Source organism: Triturus cristatus, chromosome 8 (assembly GCF_964204655.1).
Source record: "Triturus cristatus chromosome 8, aTriCri1.1, whole genome shotgun sequence".
Lineage (NCBI taxonomy): Eukaryota > Metazoa > Chordata > Amphibia > Caudata > Salamandridae > Triturus > Triturus cristatus.
Window position 1 is genome coordinate 800,043,446 of NC_140591.1, and position 8,211 is coordinate 800,051,656.

Sequence of the window (8,211 nt, forward strand, 5' to 3'; positions counted from 1 at the left end):
TTTCTGTAATTTTTAGCAGTCTCCTAAGAACATACACGCTGTTGTACTTCTTGGATACCTGTAATTGGTCTGCAGCCAATAAACTGATCTCTGACTTCACCCAGAAGACTCTGTGTTTCTGTAGGTCTGAAACAGGAAGAACCCGAAGTCATAGGGTGTGTTCCCCTGCACCGCTGGGCTTAAAATTCCCAGTACTTCAGTTGGCGCCCAACGTGGGGCGATTTCAGCGGTACCGGTCCAAGCCAGAGGTTCGTGAGGAGCTTCGTGTGGAAATTCTGGAGGAAGGCCGCCACTTCATCGACCCCTGCATGTCGACGTGGTCCGAAAGTCTTTTCTGCGAGGTTCTCCGCGTCCCGACGGCTACGAAGGACTGCTGCCCTGATTAATCGCCCTGTTTTGGACCCTTGACGATTTTGGTAGAGCGAAACAATCGAGAGAGTCTTCTGGTGACGCCATTGATCATCGATATTCAGTTAAGTATAAGAGGAGCGTCTCCCAGTTTGAATTTGGTATCCTTCGGGATCATTTTGATTTGGAGTTTGCAAACGCTAAAGCCAGAGGACTCGTGTATTCACGAGACTATCGTAATCGATAATCCTTTGAAGTTTGGAACTAGACTAGTGAGCAAAGATGCCTGGTGCTAGTGTATTTGGAAGATTGTTTTGTTTGAGTTGTGGAAGGGATTTCCAGTTAGAGGATTCATGTCCGGTTCCTCCAATTGGAACTCCAACTTATGAGCTTTATGTAAAACATGGCGTGGGCCCCATTGCATATAATGAAGTATGGATCCGATATACCAGAAAGGACGGTGTTTTAAAATGGCCCCAAAATGGTAGTTTCGATACAGATATCTTAGATAATTTGGAAGTGAAATTGTTTAAAAAGAAAGCCCGGCCGGCGATGTTTGATTCTTTCCGCCTATGGCGAAAGGAAGCCAAACAGAAGGAAATTAAGCTAGCGAAAAGAAATAAGAGAGAAAGAGGTATGTCAGTGATGCAAGCAGCTGTGCAATTTAAAGATAATGAGGAGGAACAAATGAATGAGCAATTGCACAGACAGCATAAACTAGGGATTGATAAATGTTATCCTGTTTTGTCACCCCTTGTGCAAGATGAGACAAAAGAGAAAGAGAAAGATTCCCTAATGTGCCATTTGTTAAGTTCGCCACCCCCATATGCGCAAAATGCCACAGCACCTCCACAGCTTGTAAATGTGCAGCCTCCAGTAAATATGCCGCAAGCCTTCCCACAGCCGCCAGCTCCTCCTCAGCTGGCTCCTATCCCTGCAGTGCAGCCCTCTCAAGGGTCGCCAGTTTTGTTACCTGTTGCCCGCGCTTCCTGCGACTTTGCCTAGCACATCAGCTGCCTTCCCTGGTGCTCCTTCTTACACTACCCAGGTACCTGTATCTGAATCCGTTTTTCTTCCCTCTGTCTATCCCCCTGTTTTCGCCTCAACTTCTCCTTCAGCACGACAACGACTAACTAATGTAGTTACTAGTTTAATGTCGCCTCTCTTTGGGTCATCCAGTGCGACTCCTGGCTTACAGCGTAAGCAATTGCGCAGTCAGCTGCCTGGTCCCGACGAGAAAGAGGTGTTAGATCATCTGGCGCGTAGGTGGATTGGTTTCCCTTCACTCTATGATGTGGAATCAGTTGTTAACGTTTTTCACCAATGGGATGCCCCAAAGCAGAGGTATGTCTTTGATAAGATGTGTGAATTCCTCTGTGAGGAATTGGAGGATAATGGTGCAAACCCAAACCCACAGGAATTGTGTCGAGTACGATTTGATTTCGAAACAGGTATAATTGTGGGCCCCAAGGTAGATAAAGCAGTTGCGACTTTACTGTCCCTCAGAAATGGGGATTGTCAGCAATCATTGTTCGAACAGGACTTCCTTGTGGGGAAGAAGGGAAAAGCGCGACAATACCCTATGAGAGAAGTCCCTCCGGTATGGAAAGAAGCCGTTGCGGCTAATGCCGCTCAAGGTATTGCTGCTGCTCCAGCACATTTTCAGCGTGTTTGGGTGCATGTCCCTTGGAAACGATCTGAAGTGTTAGCGCTTAAACAGACATTGCCTGACCCCCGTAAAAACCCTACAGGTTATTATAAGGAGTTATCACAAACTGCAGAATCGTGTGTAATGAATCTGGCTGACATAGATATGCTGTTTGGGAATGTGGTTCCACAACCTTTATGGGGATCCATTCGTAATGTAGATCACGCTGCAGAATTGGGTAACACATGGGCTAATATTATTGCTGTAGATGCTGGACAAGTTGGTGGTGCGAAACCTGACCCTTTAGTAGCAGAACTCCCTGGTAGAATTATCACATACATGAAAACTATAATGCCTGCGATGCGCGTAAATTGGGATAAACTATCCGCATGTAAGCAGAAGAAGGATGAGACAGTGTCAGATTTCTTCACCAGGTTTGAAGAAACGTTTATCGACCACAGTGGTCAAGACATGAGCACTGAAGGTGGCCAACGGTTATTTGTTGATAAATTTGTGCAGAATCTACTTCCCGAGTTGTGTAAAAAATTAAAAGACTCAGAAAGTTCTTGGGCTGTTTCCTCTTCAGCACAAATACTGGCTACTGCACAGTATTATGAAAATAGAGACAAAGATGAGAAGGATAGAACAGATAAGAAAACGAAAGAACTGAAAACAAAGGTCCTCTTACAGCAGGCTTATCCGCCACGTGGAGGACAGAATAATTATAGGCAAACACAAGGTATCTATCAGCAGCCCCAACAGTTTCAGAATAATCAGCAAATGAATGGGTATTATCAACCACGAATCCCTGTAGGTCCCAACCAATGTTCATATTGCAAAGAGGAAGGTCATTTTAAATATAGTTGCCCTAAATTAATGCAGCGTAACAGTAATGCGTGTGGCGCAAGAGGTAGAGGTGGTCGGCAAGCTCCTAGAGGTAGAGGGCGTGGAAATGTTCCCCAGAACGCGCGTCCTCTTCCGCCTCAAAATACCATAAATAGCTTTGATCAGCAAGCCAACGCGACTGGTAATACAGCTCAGTACTACAATAATGATTATTATGCAGAAGATGACAATGTAGAAGATAATGATTACTAGGACAGCCGTAGACAGAGAGAGGGAGTTGTTTCAGTGCCAGTGGATCAGAGCGGACCTTATGTTAAAGTAACTACAGCAAATGTAACGGAGCCCTTTCTGCTGGATACTGGTGCAGCAAAGAGTTCAATCATGCATTCAAAACTCCCTGGCGCGCCTTTGTCTGGCGAAATGAATGTCTCAGTAGGTTTTTCTGGCGCCCCAGTTAGGAACCCGATTTCTAGTCCTATGTCTCTTTCTGTTGGACCTTGTGATCTAAAAGCACCCCTCATCCTAACGACAGGTTGTGGTGAAAATTTGCTAGGCTTGGATTTGCTAAAAAGATTGCATGCAACGTTATATTGTTCTTGTTAGGAGTACAACTTACATTAGGTAAGAAAGTGATTTCCCCAATGTATTTGTCTAGGAATGCAATGCCATCTGAATTGTCATCCCTTCCGGATGCCCTCTGGGCCACTGGTCCCAATGATGTGGGTCTCCTGGAAATACCGCCATACGTGGTCACTTTAAAAGCCAACATCAGATTGCCACGTATTCCCCAGTACAAGATTTCCAATGAAGGTCAGAAAGCATTGCTAGCAATTGTCAGTGATTTGATTAAAAAGGGTGTAATTGAAGAGACAAGAGGCAACGTTTGCAATAGTCCTGTTTTACCTGTCTTAAAACGAACGGACCCTTCACAGCCACCTGTTTACAGATTTGTGATTGATCTTAGAGAGGTTAATAAGATTGTTGTGCCACAGTTTCCAGTTGTCCCTGATATAACTGCCTTGTTAACCATGATTCCAGCCTCCGCTGCATGGTTCTCGGTGGTCGATCTGAAGAATGCCTTCTTTAGCATCCCAATTGCAGAGGAGAGCAGAGACATTTTTGGCTTTAGTTTAGGAGGCCGAAGCTTCCGCTTTAAAAGCGCTCCCCAGGGCTACTGTGAAAGTCCATCAATATACAGTCAGGCTTTAAAAGCGCAGCTTGATGCACTGGTTTTACCCAGTGGCGCTATCCTTATTCAGTATGTTGACGATTTACTAATCGCCGCGGATACTGAAAAGATTTGCAAACACGCTACCTTGTCATTGTTGCGTCATTTGTCTGCCTTTCATCACAAAGTGTCTCTCTCGAAGATGCAATATTGTCGACAAGAAGTGACCTACTTAGGTCATCTCTTATCGAAGGAGGGAAGGAAACTGACCCCAGAAAGAATTCAGGCCATTGCACAGTTGAGTGTGCCTAGAACACAGAGAGAAGTGTGTGCTTTCTTGGGCATTGCTTCATACTGTAGGCATTGGATTCCCAATTTTTCCTTGCTGGCAAAACCTTTGTTAGCATTAACATGCAAAGACACACCGAATCCTATTCCATGGTCTGAAGAGTGTCAGAAAAGTTTTTTGGAATTGCGCAATGCATTGTGTTCAGCTCCTGTGTTGGGTACCCCTGACTACAGATTTACATTGTATGTTCATGAGAAAGATGGTTGCGCATTATCAGTGTTAACACAGCCTTTTGGCGACAGACCGCGTCCATGCGCATATTTTTCGTCAATCTTGGATCCAGTAGCTAGGGCATTGCCAAGTTGTCTGAGAGCTACAGCTGCCGCAGCTATGTCTATTCGACAGTCTGCTGGACTAGTAATGGATAATACATTGATTGTTATGGTTCCACATGCTGTGGACACATTGTTAAACAGGACCAAGACACAGCACTTAACTAGTGCGCGATTATCCGGATATGAGCTGACACTGTTAGCAAATCATATACACATAAAGAGATGCAACACGTTGAATCCAGCTACACTATTACCAATTCCAGCAGACCTAGATGAGATTGAGCAACATGATTGTCTGTTCAGAACAGAAGAAGAGACAAAAGGGAGAGTAGATCTTAAAAATACTCCCCTGACTGAGTCTGATGGTACTTTATGGGTGGATGGTTCGTGTTTCAAGCTTCCAAATGGTGATACGACTGCTGCATATGCTATCACGACTTTGCACACGATTGTGGAAACTGCACGTGTGCCACAAAATTCGGCTCAAGCAGCAGAATTGATTGCCCTTACGAGAGCATGCGTGTTGTCTGAAGGAATGAAAGTGAACATATATACAGATAGCCAGTACGCCTTTGGCGTGGCTCATAGTTTTGGGCGATTGTGGAAGGAACGTGGGTTCCTGACTTCGCATGGAGCTAAGATTCAGAATGGCAAGTTGGTGAATGATCTCCTTGAGTCGCTGACCCTACCGTTGCGAGTCGCGATTATGAAATGCAGTGCGCACAAGAAAATCACAGTGATGTTGGTCGTGGTAATGCGTTTGCTGATGAAGTCGCAAAAGAAACAGCAAAAGATGTGAAGACTCGAATGTATGTTGCAGGCCCTGCAAGATGGGTTGGTGATGTTGGAATGTGTGAAAACACGATAGAGAGTGTAAAGTCCCTTCAAGCTGAAGCCACAGAGAAAGAGTTGAGCAAGTGGAGAGAAAGTACGGGTAAATTGGATGAGAATGGTTGTTGGATTGATCTGTCAGAACATAGGCGATGGTTGTTACCTGATGCATATGTGCTTCCAGTGGTTACTATGGCACATGGAATGGCACATATCAGTATGAAAGGAATCTGTAAGTTGTTGGCTCCAGTATGGCAGAATGCTGGAATTCCCAAATGTGCAGAGAATGTGGTCAAGAATTGTATGGTATGCTTGAAATACAACCCTGGTAGGGGAACCCCAACTCCAGCTGGTCATTTTGTGCCTCCATCATATCCATTCGAAGTTTTGCAGCTAGATTTTATGCACATGGAAAGGTGACACAACCTGAAATATGAATTGGTGGTTGTTTGCGCTTTTTCAAAATGGATAGAAGCGTATCCCCTAAAAGACAACACTGCTCTATCCACAGCCAAAGCCCTTGTGAAGGAATTTTTCCCTAGGTTTGGAATGCCAAGAATGGTGTGGAGTGATAATGGGAGTGAATTTGTGGGCCAAGTGATGAAGAATGTGTGTGAGGGATTAGGGATCAAGCAGAAGTTCCACGCTGCAAATCACCCCCAATCAGCTGGATTAGTAGAGCGCTACAATGGCGCTCTAAAACTCAAGCTGGCCAAAATCCAGGCGAGCTCCGGTCTTAAACGGCCTGATGCTCTGCCTCTAGCACTCCTGTCCACCAGAATGACCGTACACTCACGAGTGGGACTTAACCCATACGAGGTGGTTTTTGGGCGTCCGGCTAATGTATGGGGTGTGCCAAGACCGGCGAAATTCAGCGAAATCGAACATCCAGTACTGCTTGATTACTTGTATGAATTGATGGCTAAATTGCGTGTTTTACACCAACAGGTGCACGATACTCTTCCCCAGGCCTCTGAAGCTCCAGGACACCCTATCGACCCTGGCACGTGGGTTCTGGTGAAAAATTTCCAGCGCAAAAGCAACGATGAGCCTCGTTGGATCGGCCCTCATCTCGTACTTCTGTCTACAAGATCAGCTGTTCGAGTAAAGGGGAAGAAGAACTGGATCCACGGCGTCCACGTCAAAAGGATACCTTTGCCTCTGCCGTATGACCAGTGGGTCCAGGAGGGTATCGCTAACTCTGAAACGGACACTGTACCTCGTTTTGTGCCGTTCAGTGATGCACGCATAAAAGGCACAACTTCAGCACAACAGAGTGACGATATTTTGCAAGAAGCTGTGCCACAGTCAATTCGATTGGACACCACAGAGCCTGAACTCTTGTTTCAAGATCAGACAGTACCTGGCCGTTTCCACTACAATCTAAGACCAAGGCCTATGGACAAATAAATATTCTTTTTTCCTTACCTTTTTGTTTTTGATACCATAGCTCTCCCACCTGAAGGACTTTCTTGATTTTTGTTTTTCGAACCACCATCCGGGTTCAGCCGCAGGGTCGCGGTGCCAAGACTTTGGGGTACAGGCCGAAGACGTTAGGTCAATGGTTCTGGTTGGTCTAGGGCGTTCCCTGGACTGACAGGCGTACTCCTTAGCAGAAGATACTCACCCGCCGTGAGCGGCACGATTAGAGGATGGAGTTTTTCAAGATGGAGAGACTCGCTGAGGAAATGAACTTTAAAGCAAGAATGTGTAAAATAATGAAGAGCAAACGTTTTGTATTTTTATGTCTGTTTGTATTATGTAGTATGGTAGTGTTTACTGTAGGATTTGTATTCTTCTCCTCCCAAGAGCCCATTGCACCCACTGTACAGCCTATACCTCCTCCTACTATCTCCTCACACTCTTTTCACCCTCTGCCTGAACATGAACAAGCTAGACGATCGGAGTTTGTAAACAACTCGTTTATTCAGCTCCTGCACCAGCACCAACTAGTTATGAATACAACCAATTGTTGGGTGTGTGGTTTAATGCCACATACCATTAATAAGGGTATTCCTTATCTAGTGCTGCCGTTTAGTTACAATGGATCGTCATGGGCATTCCAGACCATGTTTCTCTTTGCTCTAGATGCGTACTCCCCGCGACAACCGCGTTCCATCAGACCTAGCACAAATAATAAAGCTTTAATGAAAGGAGTTGCCGATATGAGCAGAGATATCGACGCATACTCATCTATACCCAAGGAGGAATTGAGAGCTTATGTAGGGTGGAACGCGACGGGGTATAGTATTAGTCTGGGTGAAAGACAGCGAAAAATTTCATCCCCAATTTGGGTCCTACCCCACATAGGTCGGTTCTGTTTGCAAGGTAATAGTCAGAATCCTAGAGCTCAACTGGGGAGAAGTGACTGTACTGAAACATACACCTCTCCGTCACAGTTTTCCCCTGCGTTTTTGGCTGCCAAGGGTACATATTTTATCTGCAATGACCGAGCATATACATGGTTGCCCCCTGACTTCTCGGGCACATGTTATATTGCAAATCTGCTACCGCCAACATTTACTGCCGCCTCCGACTATCACAAGACCAGAGTTGTGAGAGGCGTGATTAGTAAGGAGGATACTGCCGGTCAGGAAGCCAGAGATTTCTTTTTGGGTTTCCTGCCGTTTTGGGGACCTATGGTTAATAGTAGGAACCTGAGACAACTGACTCGTGTGGTTGAATCCACTGTTAATGTTACGGCTGGTGCCCTTGGTAATTTGACAGCTGAGCTCCAAGCGGATCG